We start from the raw sequence: 22,897 nt of genomic DNA, 5'->3' as shown, positions 1-22,897 counted from the left end.
AATCTTATCACCTGACAAATATCAATATCATAACTGAATCTGTGTTAGTTTATCCTCCTATTATACACCTGCTGAAAGGTTTGCTCTCTGTGATTAATGTCTTGTGAGCTGAATAAATAGTTACTTTGTTGATCGACTCCATGAAAATTTTGCCGATTTTTAAGGCACAGGAAGGTGGGCAATATCTGCAAATTATCATTTTATTAAAAGAAAAGATTTAATAGATACAAACATAGGAAGAGTATTTTTAAGAAGCATATATACTGAACTTACTGAAATGTGACAATCCTTCACATTACACATATTTAAGAGGCTTCAATTCTTCCTTAAAGCTCAGGCCTGTTACAAGCCACTTCCAACCAGTTCCTAAACACATTATTAGAGACTACAACGACACCTCACTGGGCACTGTGCTTAAGCTTTTCTCCTCTTCAGAAACTTAAGTGTGGCTGTATCCACATTGTCTACAGGAATAGAGTTGGAGCGTAAAGCAGTCTCTTTCCCCTTCAGTCCTCTCCTGCACAGTGCCAACATGTTACTGCCTGGAGAGACAGTTGAAACACTCACTTCAGCCTAAAGTCAGAGTGTCAGCCAAAAAGTAAGCAATAGAAACTGGGCACAAGGAATAGGTCAAACTCTGTGCCAACAAGACAATATAGAGCTACCATAATAAATACAATTTTCTTCAAGTTGCAGACATGCCTATTGATCCAATGTCTTTCTAAACATTCACTAAAATATTGGGCCTTAATGTCTAACAAAACTAATGTCTTTGCACTTCCAATGAGTAATTCTCTTTGATTCCTAGAATAACACTTCATATCCCTCTAGAAGCCAAAGTTTTCCCTTGATTACACAAAGTTCTGTAATCAGATAAGGTCAATTCCAACTTACAAAACAAGCAACAGTCTCAGCTGAAGAGTGGCACAGTTCTGTGCTGTTCCATTTATACCTGACCAGTTTATCCATCAATTCTCAGGTTCTAAGTTAAGTATGGGTGATGGTCATGAAAGTACATAATGGGTTTGGGTTTTGCTTTTGTTGTTACTGCTCTTTTTTCCCCCTCCACTGTCCTCTGTTAAGGGATCAGAAGTAGTTTCTCAGGATTTCCAAGTCACACAGCATGCCTTCGTTAGAGTACTCTCAGAGTTACCACTCGGGCTCTACCCTTGTTTCATGCATACAGCTTCTTGTATTTCCAATGCCCTGTCTGCAGTAACAGCCACAATAACAACTGCCAGTGGTGTGATAAACCCCTGAGTGTCTGCCTACTCTTTGAGGTCTCAAACACACATCACCTTTTGCACCTTGGCTGACAATCTACAATTCAAGAGTCTTGCATTACAAAGTACCTCATATCATCTTCATTGCCTGGCAATTTAAGCTCCCAGTCCCTTTCCTTATGGGATTACAAATGAGTAACCAAGGATGACTAGAGGTAAGTTCACACCTGAGACAGTCTGCCTTCTAGCAGTATATAGCAAGATGTTAACTTACTTGTAACATCACCTTGTTTTCTCATTACTCATTTCCTATCTAAAGGACTCCTGAAGGTATATATACCTGCACACATGGAAGTCCAATCTTGTCATCCATTTCCTGCTCTGACCCCCTACAGCTCCTTTTGCGCCAAGAGAACATCCAAAAATATTAGAACTTAAGAAGTTAATTACTGTACAATGTGAGTGCCAGTAACAAACTGATAATGTTAGTAAAAGTGAAAAACATACTGTGTCCATTCAATCAATGTGAGTAAAAAGTATTGATGCCAGAATTGTATCCAATTACATTTGACTCTGTAGCTCAAGAGATCAGGATTTACCTGAGTCTTAAGCAAGGTTTGCGGTGAGTTTTCAGAATGTAGAGAACTTTGTCAGTGTGGCCCAAATTTCACAATAAATAAATAAATAAAAATAAAATGAAAAAAATCAAGAAAATGCACTACTGATTACATTCTGGATCTGTATTTCAGATACCTAAGGTCCAAAAAATAGTAAAACACAAGGGCCATAATTCTGTCAGAGCTAACTGGCGTAGCTCTGTTAGTTATTCCAATTAATACTCTCTCTGAGTTATTCCAATCAATACTTGCTGAGAATACAGTATCAGGCCATTATAAAAAAAATATCAAAAACAGAGGAAACAATGCCAATCAGTTCTCTGTGATCCAGCAACCAAGTATGCTGAAAATATGGGATTTGCTTAGTAACAGCTACAGTGGATTTATGATAAGAACTCTTCCTGACTGACATGCTAGAGTTCTTCCAAATCATTACAGAAAACAAGTGAAATGCATTTAACATTGTCCACAGTAATTAGCCATCTGAAAACCTTACAGGAAGATCTTTCATCAGAAATGACTGAGTAAAATAAGATGTCATAGAGGTTAAACAAACAACCTTAGGAGGAAGAAAACAGTCATACATTCATTTGCAAAGATTAATTCATTTGAAGAAGATCCCTAGGATGAATTTTAACAATTTATCTATAATATCCAGAAAAATAATTTTGCTACATATATGAAATGGGAAGCAGGGTAAAATAGCAATACTTTTCTAAACTCTGTGCATAATTTCAGCTCTCCCCATTTATGTCACTTTAATCATGTTACCAGAAAACACCTTAGGGTCTGAAGCGTGGCTCTTTCTTCTTCAGTCAAGCACAAGAAGAAGGCCTCACTCGCACTTTGCTTGCCAGATTTCAGATCTCCCATAGCTCCTCATTTCCAAATACTCTAACCCACAAACTGCTTAAAGGAGCTTAGCTGTTGAGGAGTAAATTCATCTACTCAAATGTAGAAGTATCTTGACAGCCACACAGTTAAGGGGGTAACAATTTACAACTGGACTCCAGATGAGTCATTCAAAGCCATAATTCCTCTTTAACAGCTCTTCTTCATTAACATACATAAACGAAGCAGTTCCAGGTCCTAAGACTATATCAAATAAAAGAGCAAGTGCAAATCATGAATGAATCTAAAAGATCAAGCATAGGAAGGAAGGGTAGGAAATGGTTACACATAAAAGGCTGGGACATGAATAAAGCATGTTTATTTTCCAACAAAAACAAATATACTTTTAATGTAAGTCATGCTCTCTCTGAAATCGTATTTTTGTAACAGCGTGGTAAAGCACATGTTCTGTCAGAGCAAATGCACATACTAATTGTCATTCTGCCTGTCTGGTTTGTTTCATGAAAACTATAAAACAGCAAAAAAGTCCCACCTAATGCTAACAGGTAATGATCATTAATTCACAGCATTACTATGAGAGGCTGTCCAATCTATCAATAATGTCTTTGAAAAATCTGGACCCTTCAAATTTCAATTCCTGCATATTTTAATCTACTTATGAAGTATGTTTTAGTTCTTTATGAGACATACACTAATAAGCACTATGATTACTCACGGTAACACAGGCAGAAAAGAGAATACCTCATGGGAAAGTGGCACAGATTTGAATCGTATTTTCCTTCTCCCACTTGTGTATTTAGAATGAATTGTGGTAACTTACTAAGGTGGCCTTAGATTTTCAGATTCCACCGTTAAAACATTTTCTTAAGCAGAGGCTTATTGCACTGATAAAAATTTATTTCAGTTTGTTTAAATATAAGCTCAGGAAAGTGTTTCTATAGTTTGAATCTGCAACAATGACTAGGTAAAAACTGCTGGTGTTGGCACCACTCCAGTGTCTGAGATTGTAATGAGAGTGTCAACTTCACCTCAGTTGTCTACAGTATTAAATATACACGTCAAACCTAATTATTTCTTTCTACATAAAATCCCTAATCCATTCATATCACTAAAGATGAAATCCAGACCACCATTTTTCATCTTGACCTTTGCTCCATCTTACTCTCTCATTTTGATACATGCCCTTTGACCATTTTCAATGCATTCACTTTTTAACAACTAAATTAATCTTCTTGGCTGTGCCACCATGCCAGCAAGAGACTGCTCTCTTTTCCAGTCTATCATCAACTCCTGATCCAAAGAGAAGTTTTGTGCTGAATGTACTTTGTAGGTTATAGTACAGCATAGCCTGTGGTATGAATATGTGCTCTTCAGTGATTTCCATCTCTATTCAAGCCAGCTGTCATCATCTATTAGTCAAATTTTCTTTCAAACTCTCACACTTTCTCTCTTCCTCTAAATACAAGGTGAATTCACTAGAAAAAGAGCAAAATGAGCATCCCTCTTCAAATTAATCTTTTGATGCCACCTTTCTGTTGATGCCAATAAGCATGAGAATTCCCTTCTCCAGAAGGCCTGGGAGCCAGGCTTTTTGCCCATGGGCCAAAAGGTGTGCCATATCCAGTGCTGAATGTCTGCGGTCAGATGCAGGAGACACACTCAGGATGCATTGAATGGCATCTTCATGCATGCATATATGACTCGCGCAGGTGAGCATTAGCCCGTGCGTACAAATCCAATAGATGCAGTGTACACGTTCTCTGTGTGCATCCACTGTGCATGCACAGAAACAACACTCAAGTCCCTTGGCTTTTTTAAAGAAGCTGTTTTGTTACTACAGCTGTTTACTGTACAGAAGAGTAGCATTTCATTGTTAACTTCTTCCCCTACTCTGTTCCCTTTCTTTCTTCCATCCACCTATCATCAACATCATCATCATCATCATACATTTTCATCCTGTGCTTTCTGGAGCTGGAAACACCTTGTGCTTTCCAAACCTGAAATCTCCTGTTTGCCATCATATGTTACAAGTACCAAAATGCTGAATCTGAAAGTTGTGTTCTACTACTCAGTACATTTTTATTTTTATTTTTAAACTATGATACATAATTACATAATGTCTTACTGACAATATTAACCAAATAAATAAATTTTGATGTGCAGGCTAGACGCTTACTGCTCTGTAAATTGGTATTTAGTCATTTGAATGAAAAAGAGCAAAGATGTATATTTCTATCCATATATCCTAGCATTCCCTGCACTTTACAATCATTTCAAAACATAAGGAGGCGGTTCTGGGCTTTATGCCAGCTGAAACAATTGGCATTCAATCTTGTAAAGTGAAGTGCACATTTTCAGTGTTTGAGGTGTTTGTTCACTGCTGACAGTGAATTGTAGTAACAGCAGAAATAAATACAAAAAATATGACTCTATCCCACTGCTGCTTTATATAATCACATTGGCAATTTTGGAAGTTTTCTTTATGATCACCCTTATTATTCATGAGTTGAAACACGCAGCACGCAGAACTGTATTTATCTCTGTCATATATTTCACTAGACAAGTAGTAAAAAAAAGACATTCCGAGCACAGAGTAAATAGCTTCAGTTGGATGAAGAAAGGAAAAACTGCTGTGTTACTTTGGAGCAAATATCATCAAAGTATTATTGGTGATTTGCAGTAAAAACAGATTGACAGTGTGCAGTCAAGTTACGTTACATGAATATTATCTACACTTCGCAACATTTCCCCATTTTTCTCCTTCATTTTCTTTGCTGTGAGGTAGGCATGTGTGTGATCCCATACTGACATGGGCAGGGGAACACAGGGCACTTGCGGCCTTGCTCATCTTGCTCTCTTGGAACAGGAAGGCTGAGTCGCAAGGTCACAGAAGGCAATAAGGTGCCAACAATCATCTCCAGGGTATCACTCATGATACCTAAATTTTCAGTTAGTGTACTGTATCAAGACTGTGTTATGGACAACATTTTCAACTCTTTCTGATGGTCCTTGCATCTAAAATGGCTGGTTAAAAGTCGCTAATCAGGACTATGAAACGATTCTGCAAGGAAGAAAGAGCTCTAATTTCTTGCACACCTCTTCCATCACAATCCCCACCCCTCCACCCCCAAAAAATGAACTGTTAATCTAAATGATTAGAATAAATATGCAAGAGAAGTAGAAAGGCTAATGAATGGCATACATCATCAGTCTTTTAAAATTATTTTTAATTCTCTTACATAATTTTACTCTTTCAAAAAATTAACTTATCTAGTTTTATTTACAGCCACCATCAGCTGCTGCTTTGATATCTTATATGATTTATTAAATCTTACTTCAATAAAATACACTGTCCATAATTCTAGAGTTTATATGTCCTGTCTTTCATAATTTTTAGTTTTTACTTTTCTGAACTAAATATTCCACCTATTTTAGTCAACAAATTTTAGTTCTTGACATATTTGATCATGTAAAATTTTTCTTTTCCTACTGATATCACCCTATTTTTATATATTTTAATTATGTTCTATCCCTTTCTTTAAAGCACTGTACAATACATCAGACTTCTACCTGCATGACATAAAGTAGATGAATGAAAGGGAGTCAAAAGAAAGCTTTTTTTCTGGCAGTTGTTTGAAGATCTGGCACCATGCCTTCATAGTTGCTTTCAGTAAGAGATAGGTGCCCTAATACCTTGCTAGCTGCCTAGGGGAAAGGTGCAGCCTGGTAGCATATCACTTCTATGATAGACCATCTTCAATTACTTGAATCTTGCATCAAAACGTAAGGTGAAATCTGCTATTACCTCCACTTTGATCCAGTGGCCTCATTCAGAATTTCTTTCTCTGAGGTCTGCCTTTTGGAGGGAAAAAAGGACATAGATAGGACTAATAAGTACAAACTGCTTGCACCATTAAGACTTTCATCATACAAATCGTTACGCTCTTGAGACCTCTGAATAACACCAATTGGTTTCAGAGGGATTACTAGCACACATAAGGCTGAATACAAGCATAATGCAAGCTGTTTGTAGAATCAGTGACTAATTCACACTAATTAAAACTTGACCCAGATCTGTGGTATCTAGGTCAAATGAAATAATTGCTATCTGAAGGCTATCCATTGACTTGTGCAAGCCTGTAGTGTCATGGTACTGACTTGCAATGTGGATGCTTATGCACTCAGTAATAAAGTCTGACTGAAGGTCCTGGAGTACAAGTTGACGTGAACAGCTAAAACCACATATTCTTTAACATGCCTTGTATTTAAACAGAGAAACCTCCAGTTAATACCTAACTGGGAATTCAAGAACAGGAGCCATAGCATACTTGAGGACCTGGTCAGAGTTCAGCCAAAATTTTTGCCTAATTTTAGCATGCTACATATAGGCATGATTCAAGTGCAGAGTCAAACAAAGGTCTTGGTGGGGAATCACTGCCTATCACAGAGATAAAGCAGCTGATCAAAAGCATCTTCCAGCAGCCCCTGCTCACTGCTTCTACTGAGCTCCAAATTCAGTAAAAGCCTTGCTTTTCTCAGAACCTAAATCCTCCCACTACTACAGAATGTCAAGACATGTAAGTACTGTGATGTATTTATGAATATACATAGCCTCACTGACTTCAGCTAGCACTGCAACAAATAAGCCTGGCCTTGTTGATTATAAAATTAATTTATAAAGGTGATGTATAATTCGACAGGTCCAGGTCTAGGGCACAAATGGACATCATTCACTCGACTAAGTTTCATGATTACAAAGCTGATGATGTTCGCTTTTGTAACTACACTTTTGCATATATAATTGGAGAATAAAAAAATGTTGAAGGAAATACCTTGAGAATGGAATGATTTAGGTAGCATGGTATTTTCCATAAACATAGCAAGAAAATAATTTTTGCAGTTAATAAGAGTTATTTCTTTGGAGTCTGCTTATCTAAAATATACAAAGAAAATTAAAGTCAGTAGAATTGCATTACTTGCTCCCACTCTGTCCTATCAGCAAACATACTCACCAAGCCAACCCATTTACTTTGAAATGCCTAATGGCTGAGAACACCTGGTGTGCTGCACAAGAATTGCACTTCCTACACACTTCGGAGAAGCTTTTCATTATCAATTAAACTGATTCAACACAAATATTGTCATAAACACTCTCTAAACACTTGCTGGCAATGCTGTCAAACATATTTCTTTTCATAAACTGAAATTGTTGTCATCATAAAATATATTGTTAACACAGTGTCCATACAGCAATGAAATATACTTGGGAAACCTGTATAATGGCTTTCATAATTAGTTAACTGCATGCGTGTCCTTATATCCCAGAGCTGGCCTTGTTTCTAACAGATTGGGTTACTAAGAAACAGATCAAATACTGGAATTTTCATCATTTTTTTGACATTATTGTCTAATGTATATGTATTTTCCCCGTAGCCAGATTATAAGCATTTTGGAAAGACACATGCCAAAATTTCCAAACCCCAAACAAAACTTTTTTTTTTCATTCTCTGACTTCTTTCTTCTATTTTGTGCTTTTATATACACTTGTTAAACTGCTTATTTTATTTTTAAATAAGATTGGATATGTTCCAGAAAGCTAAAAAGACCACCCCAGCAACATGTGCTAAGGAAAACACAAATGTATTAACGTGGAGTTATCATCACTGGCTTTTACATGAATCTCAGGCTAATCTCCTTTTCCTAGGACATCTTATATGAAATGATGACTTCAACAGGAAGTTGGACACAATCCACCATCTCTGTCTCAGTCTTATTTGATCTTTTTTTCCTATCAAGAATTCTCAGATACTTAGCCCTCCCCAAGTAACTTTCCATTTTGACATTAAAGCAAGGAAAAGAGACAAATTCCTAATGGAAAACAGAGTTCTTATTCTCTTCTATCCAAGCTGAATACGATATGTCTGCAGAACAAAATGCAATGTGTTGAAAAGGTTGGTTGCTGCTAATATTTATGATCAGGCCAGCCTTCTTTTTCCATTTATAAATGATTTGCTAGAGGATCACAATTTCTCTATATATATACATTATTAAATATCCCAAGGAGTGTTCAGGCCAGAATTGATTTCAAGCAGCTCTTCCTGAGTGTTACTGCTGGTTTGTCATTCATCATCAAAATTGCATGAAATTGTGCTGTTCCATGGGATGACAACAATTTAAATTAGAAGAAAATGAAAATTAATAGCAGAAATGATTCCTTGTATTCCCAATAGACGGTAATATTTGGATTAATAATTCCCAATAAAAAATGTATGAAACTTCATTATCTGTGAAGAAGCTAAGGTTAATTGCAAACTCTGCTACTGGTTCTCATTTAGTAGAGATAGTTACTATCCCTATGGGCCTCGTCACTGGGGATTTTGGTTAGAATCTGCATACGGTAGTGAAGTTATATTGGCCAATATGTAAATAGAAGCTTGGGAGTTAGCACTTTCATAATCCTTTCCATTTGGAATGACTGTAGGTCTGTAAGACTTCCCTTGCATATAATCATTTCTACCAAACAACAACAAAAAACTAATAAGTTTTGAAAAATGTTCTCATTTTTATCCTTCAGACTACAACTGCTACAGAAACAGGAATACCATTCCGAAAAATATACAAGCATACAATATGTATAAGAAAAGAGGTCTGTTTAAAATATTTTTAAAGTTCCATGGCTTAACATAATTGATCAACTGACAAATAAATTAACATTTTCTTTAGTCTCACATGATCACAAGGTCAATCTCGAGATGCTCAACTGAAAACTAAAAAATTAAATAAAAAATAACTACATTCTTTTATACAGGAGACTTCATTGTATATCTGTCCTGTAATTGAGGCATGATTTTATAAGAAATGATCTTGTATCATTATAGAACTCAGAAAGCTGTGTTCTCTTGAAAGTAACATTTATCTCTGATAGCAACATTTGTGAGTACATTTTGGGCTGAATATTATGTGCCATGTCTAAAAAAACCTTCAATTATTTGGAAATTAACTAATAATACTGCTAAATCCTTTGGCAAGTATGTAAAACATGCCTTCCAGGTGTGGCTGGCAAATATCCAGATCACTATCTCTTCTCAGAGGAATACAAAATGATTTATACTTCCTAGCTTTTTCATGGACGCTCAATGTTTTGATACATCACTGGCACAGGAGCCGAATCATGTACTCTTCTATTGTCTAATCAATTCCACATCACATAAATTGTCACATGATTCCTGAACTGTGAAAGATGGACTGTGAAAATGTAATTCATCTCTAAAATCAGCGCAGATATTTTCAGTCAATTTTGACTCATGATTCTGACTCCCTTTCAGCCCATAAATAATATAAAAACCATCACACATTGATAACTGTTAAGAGATGTCACATTTTCCCTTTCTTTTCATTTGAAATCATATCAGATCTAGCACAAGAAAGAGTTTTGCATCGCTGCAATGATACAATTCAGAAGGTTTTATGAAAAAGAGCAAGTAACATCCACTGCCAGTGGTCCTCTACACCATTCCCTACTGTGGAATCCTTCTAATAGAACATCATGTATTGAACTATACTGCAAAAGTTCAAGTAGCTAAAACTTGTGGGCACTTCTGAAAATTTTCAGAGCCCATTCAGTAACACTTTCTTTAAAGCAGAAAACAAAACAAAACAAAAAACCTGCACTGGCTTCTGAAACTTCCCTGAAAACATCTCAAGTATGAACAATTTCAACAAACTCTTTGCTACTTTTCTAGAAGCCACTTATTACAGCAGAACTCTTAAAGATAGAGCAGGAAATAATACATAGCAACCTGCAGCTTGAAACATTTGAAAAGTTATCGGATTCAATAAAATACAAAACAGTTTCCTTTTGAAAAACATAACTAAGGAAACCAAAGTTTGAAATAGCTCTCTAAACTCAGTGCTCTTTTGTCAGAGCTTTAAACGAATTAGTTGACCAGATTCCTGCTGAGGAACTGACTTCGACTTGCACTTTACGTGAGATTTCTGACCCTACCTGCACTTATTCACTCACCTCAGGAACCACTGAGGAGCTGACAGAAAGAGGCATATTATTTAAAACCACTGCAATAGCGATAAATGCATTTCAGAGCCAGTTTCTACACCCATATAATTTAAAATATTAATTTATATAATTTTTATCAGCTCTGCTCTCAGGAACAAACATTAAATGTCAGATGTAGGAATCAATGTTACCTATTTACATGTAAAATCAATACAGCGATGAAAAGTATTCCAGCACTGGCTTGGGAAAAAGAACACACTGCAATGTGTCTTAACTCCAACCTAGAGAAAGTAAGCTTAGTTCTGAATTCCATGCATCTGAGCCATGACAACAAAACACAATAAACCTTTGCTGGCTGACAAGATAATCCTGCTCTATACCCATGTGCTGACACTGGCATCAGACAAAACTGTTCCTGAATGGGAGGATCACCTTGTGAAGCAGTTGAAACATGCAGTTTCTTCTCCATCCAGCTGACCTTTAGGGGTTAAGGGTCCTTTGGAGTCACTGCCAATTATTGATGTTAACACCTTCTGTAACACCTGCTCATGAACTCAAGGAATACACTGGGCTATTGTGCTTGTTCTCTGACATTCTCCTCTGCTGACAGTAGCTATCCCCATAGCACAATTAGTACAACACCAATATCACAAATAACACCATAATGTTTATGGCCAGGTTGGATGGGACTTTGAGCAACCTGGTTTGCTAGCAATTGCAAACTGCATGAAAGGCATTTTAGACTATTACAAACTGCAGTGACATTCTCACCCTCTGGGGGAGTATGTGCACTCTGCTGGGTGCATGGCCTCTCCTGCAGCCAGATTTACCAACCAATGAACTTCTCCATCCTTCTGGCATAAGCATATGCTTTTGTGGAAGTACCTCTGTCCATCTGAAGATGATATCGGAGAGATAGGTACTTCTGCATCATGTCAAGTATGCAGTGTAAAACTAAGATGAAAAATCCGATTTCAATCGCAATGCTCTACTGCTGTAACTGTCATGGTTGTCATGGTCAAAGTATGCAAGCAAGACAATGTCTGTAAAAAGTTACTTCTGTCTCTAAACTTTGCCAAAGAAAATCACCATTCATTCCAGAGTAGTAGCTCTGCAAGCTCACAGCTATTCACTCAATATCCACATTATTCAATGTCAGATTTTAAAATCTAATTTTGATTCCTTGTGGAACTTCTGAAAATCAAGCCATTACAAAGAACAACTGAGAAATAATAAAATGGTGTAATGCATACTGCTAATGGAGCTGAAAATGGAAGAGAACAGCCAGCACAGGATTCTTGACCGTGATTCCAAAGTGCATTATTTTGCCCTCATTATCCTGTGATGAAAAAGATTTTGTCAGTCTTTCCATTGACCAAAGTAAGTGTTAGGTCAGATTCAGAATCTGCCTGCTTGAGTACCAGTTATGCCTCACAGAAAGCACGTACCTAGAGGGGATTTAACAGATTAGCTATATACTTTTTCACAACACTTTGTAGTCAAAAAATGAAAAAAACTTGTATAACAATGCTGATTCTTGTGGCATTTTTCCTGATTGAGTAAAAATAAATAGTGCATTACCGCTCTGAGTCAGAGTGAGGATTTAAGGCAATTAACACATCACACTGCAGTTCCTTAACTGTTTAGGAAAAAAAAAAAAATAAAGCCCACCTATATCTCTTTTCAGGCTCTTCTGTTGCAAAAGTTCTCTGTTTTCATGACATTTACTATGACAGACAGATGTTCACACTGTAGCCTGTAATCACGCCACCTGCAAAGCTGACAGAACAGAAACCAGAACCAAGGTACCTCATTACCAACAGAAGTACTCTAAGTAGTCAGCTACTGGCTCATTTCAGCTAACCTGGACTCTCATTTTCATTTGACATTACATTAGTGATGCCTTCAAAAGCATCACAAATGTTATGAGAGGACTGTCTCAAATTTAGAAAAAAGTAGTGGCAGTAGTGATTTTATCAAAGAATCAAAGATCCAAGAGTGTGTCTTGCAAAACACTTTAAAGGATAGGGAGTAAGATCAGCAACATGCACACACAATATTGAAGAAAATGGCACTGTCAGGCTAGTTTGCCATGAAGCTCAGGATGGAAACTAGTAGGAAATGGAGATTATAATATCAGACTAATATAATATATGCAAGAAGAAAGAAGGGAGAGGTTTTCCAAGCAACTCAGAAGCTGAGCTATGCCACAGAGAAATGAAGACCATCTGGTTGTCCAGTGCTATGTGTTGACTGAAAATAAAGGATTCGGAAAGAGAGATGAAGTAACTTCCCTGCTCAGAGAAAGTAATGAACAATACATGTTTTATGTAACTACAGTAGAGAGCTTGGGTAGTTGACATATTCCATCAGGTTCTAGAGAGAGACAGAGACGGATAGAAAAAGCTTTCCTAGAGAAAGAGAACTTCAGAAGTAAAGCATTGTAACTCACAAAAGCATAGATCCAGCATTTTTTTTTTTTTCCTCTATGTTCATGAGGCAAAATGCAATTTTGGATGAATGAAGGATACTGTTTGTATTAACAGTGCATCCCTGTACCTCAGCTTTATCAAGACATTTGGTTGAAGAAACCGAACGTTAAGTACATTAAAAAAGAAGGAAAAGAGCTGTATCATGAAGCAATGAATGATTTTTAAAACATTTCCTGATTTTCTGTGTATATATGTGTGTACATGCATTCAGAGTAGTGTAATCCTTCTGAAAGTACTCTCCTTCAGCCCAGAGCTGTTAAAATTGCTACTAAAATGGAGATGATTGTTTCCTGCACGTGCCTATTTTGCATCTATGTGTATAGCTATATATAGAGAAGAATTCTGCTAAAATCCTTGCTACATACATAAAGATTAATGTCAGAGCAACATACAAACTGTCTTGAGCTATTAAAAACCGCCCAATATGCCTGCAGAGAAAGAAAGAAGAAAGGAAAAAAAAGGTAAGAAATAATTTTTAAAAAGCATTAGGAAAAGAAAAAAGGTATTTTTACTGTCTTATTTTCTCCTTCCTGTTGCACAACTGAAGTCTAGATATTTGCCATTTTAGTTCTTCTGTATGATACAGTGCTTGATGTAAGCGGGCATCTCTGTTCACTCTCATCACCTGAAGTTTTCATCCTTTCCATACTCCTGCAAAATTACTATGAATAGTCCATAATGCACAGCAAACCTTGCCATTCCTACAGATGGCCTCCTTTAATATAGCACCAGACATAACCTGCTTGATATTTGAAAATCCTGTTTTCACTGCTCCTAAGCATCTTTTCACGCTCCTTGTTTTTCAGTCTTAATCACTGTAATGTAACTTTGCTACTGTTAAAGGATCAAGGAACAGGTCTCATTAACCACTCCTGTTTTTCCTTTTTTCCCTGAAGAAAGACATGCTCTAATTAACTACTTGTCTTTGCTATTCTCAAGACATTAGACTAGCCCAGACAGTCTGAGTGAAAATTAAACAGGGTGAGATCCGAGTAAAATGGCAACAGCAGTCATTCCTGCCATCCTAAGCCAGATGTAGAGAGGGAGTGTAAAGTTCTACTGGTCCTTTCAGATATCTTCAGTGCTGTGTACTAACTGCCACATATTTATACCCTGCCTTATGCCTTTCATTATGCTGAACAGAAAACTTCAAAGGGATCTTTATACTGCTATGGGAAGGTTTTTGAGGATTCATTCTTTTCAGGTACGGTAATCCTTAAGGAAATGACAGCTAACACTCTCTAGCCTTTCATCATATCCATGTGGAATGAGGACAGGTGTTTAGAAGGAAATCCTGACTGCCAGGGAAGTCTCATGGTGTCCTTTAATTTGTCCTCAGGCCCTTTTCAGGATTAGAATAGGAGATCAATAGTTTTGCATGAAGTGAAGGGAGGATAAAGTCCTGTCTGAACAGATATCCAAGAGTCTCACTGAACGCATGTACTGCCAGAGCTTAGCATTGATTGTCTAGAGCATAGTGGTTTTGGTCAAATAATTAATACTATTTGAGTTAAAAGATGGGCCAGTTCCTATATGTACTCCCTGTCTGTTCTAAAGCAAATTGTTTTTCCTCCTGAAAGTGATGTTGCAATTTAAGTCAGAATACTTGTGGCACCAAGTAATTACTTGGGAACATGAATCAGGAAATACAGGTACTCACTTTAGGATGGTTCTTGTTTTCTTCCTAGATCAAAAAAGATGATGCCAAATTTGACAGAGATGCATTTTCCATCCTGAGAGAACATACTTCTCAGCTGACACCAGAATCCTAAAGGAACACCACAAATATTAGGGGTATTGGCTCTGTTACTGCTATTTTGTGCAGTTTAGAGCAACAGCTCTCTGCCAATGACCTTCAGGCTTATATGACAGAAGTAAAAATGCTAGTGATCTGTTATTATTTACCAACAGAAAGACAAAAACTACAGGAATGAGTTACAAGAGGAGGAGCAGAAAGAGGAGCAGCAGGAGGAGAAGGAAAAAGAGGTAAAGTGCCTTCATTTTCTTCATTTTCGTAGCAAAACATTTGAACCTCCCTGTCAGAAGAAAGGTGCTTTAATGCTTCACCTTCAAGAGAGTGTCATAGAAATTGTAGCACGAAAGTAAAATAACACCATATACACCTACCACAGGTTCATTACATCTCTTGAAATAACTTGAGAATAATAATACAGAGTTTTAATCTAATGAACTCAATATTCTTAAGAAGCATTTTCATGATTATAAAATAATTCTAAGATAGGCAGTTAATATAGACTGAAAAATATCAGACTACTTTCTCACTTCTCTTAAGAAGATGGTGACAGCAAGAGTGAAAAGGAGAAACTGTTAAGAACCATCTAAACATGATAGCAATATTTATTTAGTCCATCCTAGCAGCAGTCTTTGCTGGCTATGAATTTTTCATAAACAATTGTTACTCATTTGTAAGATTATTGTGTAACTTGGTAAGAGCCATGTTTGCAATAGTAGTGTTTATCTTTTTGTATATAGATATCTAGACCCCCACACTCTATCACCTTGTAAAATCAAGAGACGTTTTTTTAGCAGAATAGTCAGTGGGACTGACTGTATCACCAAACAAATATTTTCTGAAGCAAAAGAGGAGGTAGAAATTGTGGATTAAAGCTACTCTGGGATACAGCAAAGACCAACACGCAGAGAAACCTGAACATGTTTTTGTTTTTTTTTTTAAAAAAAACTTTCCTTGAAATATGTGTTTGAGGAACGTACCAAGGAACATACTAAGAGTTTGAATTATTGGGTGTTTTCCCTATATTTTCTATTGTAAACAGTCTTTCAATGTCAGTTTCATTGCAAATCTATGGTGGCGTGCAACCTGTGAAGTGATTTTGACAATGTTCACATCCTACTGTGCAGATTCGTAAAATAAATTAGTTATACAAACAAATTTTAGTGGCACCAGGCAGACTGAGTGATCTAATAGCTATCCATCTCTTTCCAAAATACCTATGGATTTCAGAATCACAATGTAATAATATAAATGCTCTTTTATTTCAATAGAATTCATTAACATCTGCTAATTGCTTAATGTATATTATTGCATAATGAATTATTCAGTCTCACATGTCAGTAATCCTTTAATTTTTACTGTGTAATGTAATACTTCATTTCTTAATTTATCTATTAAATGTAAAAAAAGACTGCATTTTTATACTTTTTAAATATATGAATGCAAAGAGATAAGCAAGGGAGATACTGTACAGACCTTCAGTCAATTAAAGTAAGCAGTTAATTTGAATACCTGCTTTTTATAACTTTTATCCTTAGATAACCTTGCCAGAAGATGAGAGTAATGTTTGCATGAATTACCATGAAATTGCCATTCATTCCAGTGGAGTTTTCATGTCCTGATGGTGTCCCAGTTACTGTAAAACAGCTTATGCAATTCAGTTGAGATCTCCCTTGTTTTATGCTTACTCTATTGCACTTAATGATTCTTTTCTCCCTCTGGGATATATTTCTCTATATCTTTCACAGCAAAAAGTCATGGTGGCTGGTTGCACAACAGTCAGACAGCCCTAATAGCCTTCATTTATTTGTATTTGTTGTATTTAACATATATTGCTGGATATTTTAGGTCTTGAAAACAAGAGCTTTCAGTGAAGGCATTTCTTTTCACTATAATTTCCAGAGACTCTTGGGCAGAGACATCTAGCGTCTCTGCATATCACAGGATAAAAAGCATTGATACACTCCTGCTGGTTGCTGTGGCACCCTAGGGCATACGTTTTCCTGAATTACAAAAGTACTGAAGCAATATGACTGTAGGACCTCAAAAGTTCACAGAAATTGCCATAATTGGCCTCTTATTTGTGTTTGAAAATGCACTTTTGAATATCACCACTTAAGGCTTAATGAAGACGAGGTATTACAGGTAGTACAAATAAACAGACACTCCTTTCACTGAGTCACTGAGTATTCCTCAAAAAAGCCGAAGCTCAATGTTCTGTTTTTTGCTGGGATAGAGTTAATGTTCTTCATAGGGTGGTACGTGACGTGTTTTGAATTCAGGAGAAAAATAACGCTGATAACAAACTTTGTAAGCACTGCTCTGCAACAACTAAAACATCAGAGTCAAGGACTTCAGCGCAGAGGCTGCGGGTGCACAAGGAGCTGGGAGGGGACACAGACAGGACAGCTGACCCACGCTGACCAAAGGATGTCTCATACCATCTGGCATCACGCTCAGCAATAAAAGCTGGGAGAGGTGGCCAGGAGGCTGTGTGGTGCTAAGCTGCCTGCCAGGTTAAACCACAACACTCAACAAAATCTGCTCATGTTGGAGATGTTCTTAACACATTTCTGAATACTCATGTTTCTCGCTCTTCTGTTCTGTTATATCTTTGGGAAAGATCACAAAACACTAGAATCCTACCATTAGAAAAATACTTTTCTCAACCAGATGTATTGTGTACTATGGGATCTCCTGCAGAGGCAACATACTAAAGCAATCTTGGTCTTTGTCAGTCCTAAATTCTGTCTAGAAAAGCAGAGCAAAACAGATTTATTTATTTATTGTTTGTTTGTTTGTCTTGAATTAGCTACAGGGTAAAAATGCCAACATTAAACTCCCTGAGGGAAGGCCAGTGGAATTAGCTAGAAAGACAGGGCTGGCAAGAACATACTTATATACTGAGGCTCGATATCTTTAGAGTGACAAGCAGAGGCAGGAAAACACCCCTAAAGGAACTCTGATCAGCCTTTGCTTTTAATCTGTGTTTTCTTCCGGTATAATATTAGACATAACCTTGTTATCTTGTTTTTTAAATTCCTACTAGCTCCCAGCTATTGCTTGTCCCACTTGCTTATTTTATCTTGTTTTAAGATAATTGTTGAGAGTGGGAATCTGAATCACTTAAGTTTTGTACAGCATCTAGCACTGGTGGTACTGCTGCAATGCTAATGCTAGGATTTTGTACTAATAATGCCATGTGCTGTAGGTGCTCTATAGCAGCCTAACTCCCACCAGAAATTACATAGATGTATCACACAGTCTGTAAGCAGTATATTTGCTGAAATACGTATATTTAACTTCAAAGAGAAAAAAAAAAAGAAAATATCCAAACTTGCTCATATTGTAAGACAAAGAATAAGTTAATTAAATATTATTCTTTAGTCTTACTCATTCTTAGCATTCTTAGCTCTGTACTCACAAGAAACCTCCCTTGCTTAACTGCCAATTTCTTATGACAGTGTAGTGCTCCCTGCTAAAGTATCTTAATCATTCCCTAGATGTCATACCTTGTTATTAGAAACCAAGAAAGCTGTATATCACATGAGGAGAGCTGTAGGTAAAGATCACTGTAGGATGCTTGCTCCTAAATTTTTTCTTCTCTAATATTCTCAAACAAGTCCATGAACAGGGTGTTTGCACTTGCTTGCTATTTATTTAATACATGGCAATAATACTGGTGTTACTGTGACCCACACAGGTGACTTCTGTTTGAGCTGCAGTAGGACCATATCTTAGCACATTATAAACAGAAGGCCCAGCCTTCTCAGAAGTTTAACTGCATAGTGCATAGATGAAAAATTCTGATACCGTTACTGGGGTGCACTGCTTTTCAGACAGGAGGGAAGATGAGTGAGAAAGAAACTATAGTGAAAAGGAATCAAATAAAATTAACTGCCTATTACTGCTCTCTGTGACTAAAGACTTTTTGCGCTACTTATTGCTCATTTTCATTGCATTCCTTCAGAGCTAAGATGTATATAAATAGCCAGAGTGGATGCATGTATGTTTATCTATCTTACCACAGACAAAAAACCTTCCTTGAAGCGATCAGTTTCTGAATTTTTCCCTGAAAGGCACAATCAGACCAAATAATAATAATAATGGAGATACAGATGGGGTAGAGCAAAGGGCTGAAAATTCCCCTTCCATTAAGAAGGCTTGATTCAACATAGACAGACATAATTTAACATCAACTCTAACTATGTTACAGTTCCATAATAAAAAAAAAAAAAAAAAGAAAAAAGAAAATAGAGGCTACACCTATTGATAAATTTTTCATGCTGTTGTCTGCTTGCAGTATTTTCTGGAGGTGTGAGGAAGGTAGGAATAAATAGCAAAAAGGAATGGGACTGTTCACATAAAATAAACACAAAATAGAATATTTACTGAATTTGTAATGCAAACAACTTCTGATTAGCACTTGATTTCACCCTGAGTGTTAGGCTTCTGTCCTCTGTGATGTATCCTCAGAGGCCTGGTCAAGAAGCTTTAAGAATAAACAGAGCTCGAAGTAAAATGAGTATATGAAAGCACTCTGAATACAATTGCAGACATAAACGTAGGGGTTTACTAACTCTGTGTACACATACAGTCCATATATACAGATGTGTCCGTTACATTTAATGACTGTTCGCCTCAAAGGTTTTCTGGAATTATGGACTTCAAGCTTTGCCAGAAGGCCTCCTCAATCCCTTTTGACAGATTGTAGCTATTTATGTAGATAACTCCTTTAAAAAAAATAATTTAAATAATCATTTGTCTTACCTTCTCAAATATATAATTTGCTTCCTAACTGCCATTATTATTATTAGCTGAAATGCATTTGGGACAGCTAAGGAATGTTATCTCATACAGCCTGACTTAACAAGGTCAATCAGATTTAATTTAAAGTCAAAGCTAACAGAGAAAACAAAGTAGCATAGTTTTCCCACATACTTTGTAAAAACAGTTGGCAAAAAATGATGGAGAACAGTTTCGTGTTGGACATGTCATTCATTCTTTGCTCTTCACTGGACAACACTAGACATCCGTTGTGGTTTAATCCAGCCAGCAGCTAAGCACCACACAGCCATTCGCTCACTCCTCCAGTGGGATGGAGAGAGCGTAAGTGTAAGCACTACTCTGCAACAATTAAAACATCAGCATGGTATCAACATTATTCTCATCCTAAAACCCAAACGCAGCACCATACCAGCTACTAGAAGGAAAATTAACTCTATCCTAGCCGAAAGCAGGACAGCATCTCAAAACACTTTTCTTACAAAAAATATTTCAGGACATACACTAATTTTCATTCTTACCAGTTTTTATGCTTTACTGCTTCCCTTTGCAATGTCTTATTAATTTATCAAATGTGTGAGATACAAATGGTTCTACCTATTTATACTTTGTAAAAATTCATGAGGTGGAATGCCTTCTATTTAAGCACCAAAGGCATCACAGACTGTATCTGCATGCTTTTCAAAGCTTGGTCTCTTGCACAAGAAGGAAGATATGAAGATAGTCAGAAAGAGGAACGCCAAAGTCAGATTTCTCAGTGAGTCCTGTGAGACAGAGCTTATGTACTAAAATATTGAACTTATACCTTGCCTCTAACAAGGATATAAATTCTATAAGCCCACAAATTTCTGACATTTGTATCCTTAGAGCATCTAAAGTTTTGTTTCTTGGTTTGCTCAGAACTACCTTAGTATCAATAAGGCTGACCAGCTTGGGTTATATCTCATACTCAAATTTAATTGATGGTTTTAAGGTTGTGAGCGGGCCTGGCAGCAGAGGAGGAGTCCGGTGAGTCTGCATTGAAGTAAACCCCTCTCTGTGCCTGTGTTTCTGCAAAATACATGGGGCAAACCAAGATTATCTTTCTGCTTCATTTTGTTTCTTTCTATACAGCTTTGAAACGCCTCATACATCTCGTGATCCCCAGAATAGCCATGTTTCCATCAAATTTCTATAAAAACAAAGTGCTTTTAAATTACTGTACTTATATCGAGCATTAATACGAGCATACAAATATAAATACGTGTGTATGTTTATATATAGAATCACAGAATCATCTAGGTTGGATGAGATCTCCAAGACCAGAGAGTCCAACCTCTGACCTAACACTAACAAGTCCTCCACTAAACCATATCACTAAGCTCTACATCTAAACCTCTTTTAAAGACCTCCAGGGATGGCGACTCAACCACCTCCCTGGGCAGCCCATTCCAATGCCTAACAACCCTTTTCAGTAAAGAAACCCAGCACTTGGCCCTGTTGAACCTCATACGGTTAGCCTCAGCCCATCGGTCCAGCCTATCCAGATCCTCCTACAGTGCCTTCCTACCCTTGAGCAGATCGACACACGCACCTAACTTGGTGTTGTCTGCAAACTTACTGAAGGTGCACTCGATGCCCTCGTCCAGATCATCGATAAAGATACTGAAGAGGACTGGCCCCAGTACTGAGCCCTGGGGGACTCCACTAGTGACCGGCCTCCAACTGGATTTGACTCCATTCACCACGACTCTCTGGGTTAAAAACTGGCTGGATAGCCAGGCCCAACGAAGCATACGCCAGTCCAAGCCATGAGCAGCCAGTTTCTCGAGGAGAATGTTGTGGGAAATGGTGTCAAAAGCCTTACTGAAGTCAAGGTAGACCACATCCACAGCCTTTCCCTCATCCACTAAGCACGTTACTTTGTCGTAGAAGGAGATAAGGTTCGTCAAGCAAGACCTGCCTTTCATAAACCCATGCTGATTGGGCCCGATCGCCTGGTTGCCCTGTAAGTGCCGCGTGATGACACTCAATATAATCTGCTCCATGAGCTTCCCTATCTAATAGGTATCTAATAAGTAACTAGGTATCTAATAAGTATCTAATGTTCATTATTACTTATCTGCAAGTGCTAAGTTTGTTTAATATCAAAGATCACACCTTCAACCACTTTTAACTGGACTAACTGCACAGGAGTCAGCAAAACCAGACTGGTAATTTTTCTTTCCTATGTGGATTGCTCTTAGAGCTGTTAAAATCTCTCTCTGTCTTTCCAAGACTATGTAAACATATTCAAATATTTGTTTCTACAGAGGCTTTTTGGTTTCTAAGCTGTGACTTCAAATTCTTCAAAAAGGGAGGTATGCCAGTTGTGTTACATACTGTACGCTGTAAACACATCTATTCACCTAATGAAACTACATTTTGGGGTCTATATAACTACAGGGTTGCTATTTTTTAATTTAAAATTCAGTTAGCCGAGGCTAGTCACAGATGGGAAAAGCAGCTGTCTATGCTTTAGAGAACTGTTTGTTTCTGACTTACCAAAGGTATGACATCTAAATGCAATCTACATTGGTTAAGATGAGGATTACATCTCTTTTCCTGTTTTGATTTAATCTAAAAGTTATTAGTGAAGTTCATTATTGGGCATATGGTGTTATAAAGTGATTAAATAATATTAAAATTACTGACTTTTGTACACAGGATATTTCTAAATATTTTGTGGGACAAATAGAATATGAGAACTTCCAAGTAATTCTTGTAAATCCATGGAGAAATTGGGCCTTTCAGATTGCCATAAAGGAAGGTAAATGTTACTTTATGTAAACAAAGTAGGACCAGAGAAGTTTTGAAATAGAGTCCTTATAGTAAACTTAAGATTTTTGAGGTAAAAGAGGTTAATGAATGAAACTAATCAAGCTAAAAATAAAAGACTGTACTTGCAGTAGAATAATGCAAACACATGAATAAAATTGCTTATAGAAATGCCTGTTTAAACAGAAACATAGGACACGACACATATGTATGACGAACTAAATTACTTGCGACCTTAAAAGAAGATTCAACAAATAAATTGGAGAGAACTGACTGAACACTGATATGCAGTTAAAGCATTAAATTACACTAGGATTTGCAAAAAACAGATGGTTCACAGTGTACCTTCAAATAATTAGTTGAAG

General features: G+C 37.0%; 1 protein-coding gene across 19 annotated transcripts in view; it reads right to left on the bottom strand.

Annotated features, from left to right (window-relative positions):
* Window positions 1-22,897, bottom strand: part of LOC310900658 (uncharacterized protein) — a 255,378-nt gene that overhangs the window by 144,338 nt on the left and 88,143 nt on the right. For 4 of the 19 annotated variants that reach the window (XR_014585296.1, XR_014585303.1, XR_014585304.1 and 1 more), the window contains one exon: window positions 14,859-14,966. The exons of 14 other annotated variants lie outside the window; for them this stretch is intronic. The gene's annotated coding sequence lies outside the window, so the exon portion shown is untranslated. Of the gene's footprint in view, window positions 1-6,497; window positions 6,519-14,858; window positions 14,967-22,897 lie in introns of those variants that run through there. One more of the 19 variants, XR_014585308.1, reaches the window with a different exon arrangement.

This window comes from Anser anser, assembly GCF_964211835.1.
Source record: "Anser anser genome assembly, chromosome: 5".
Lineage (NCBI taxonomy): Eukaryota > Metazoa > Chordata > Aves > Anseriformes > Anatidae > Anser > Anser anser.
The sequence above is the reverse complement of the archived record's forward strand: the minus strand, read 5'-3'. Positions and strand labels throughout refer to the sequence as shown.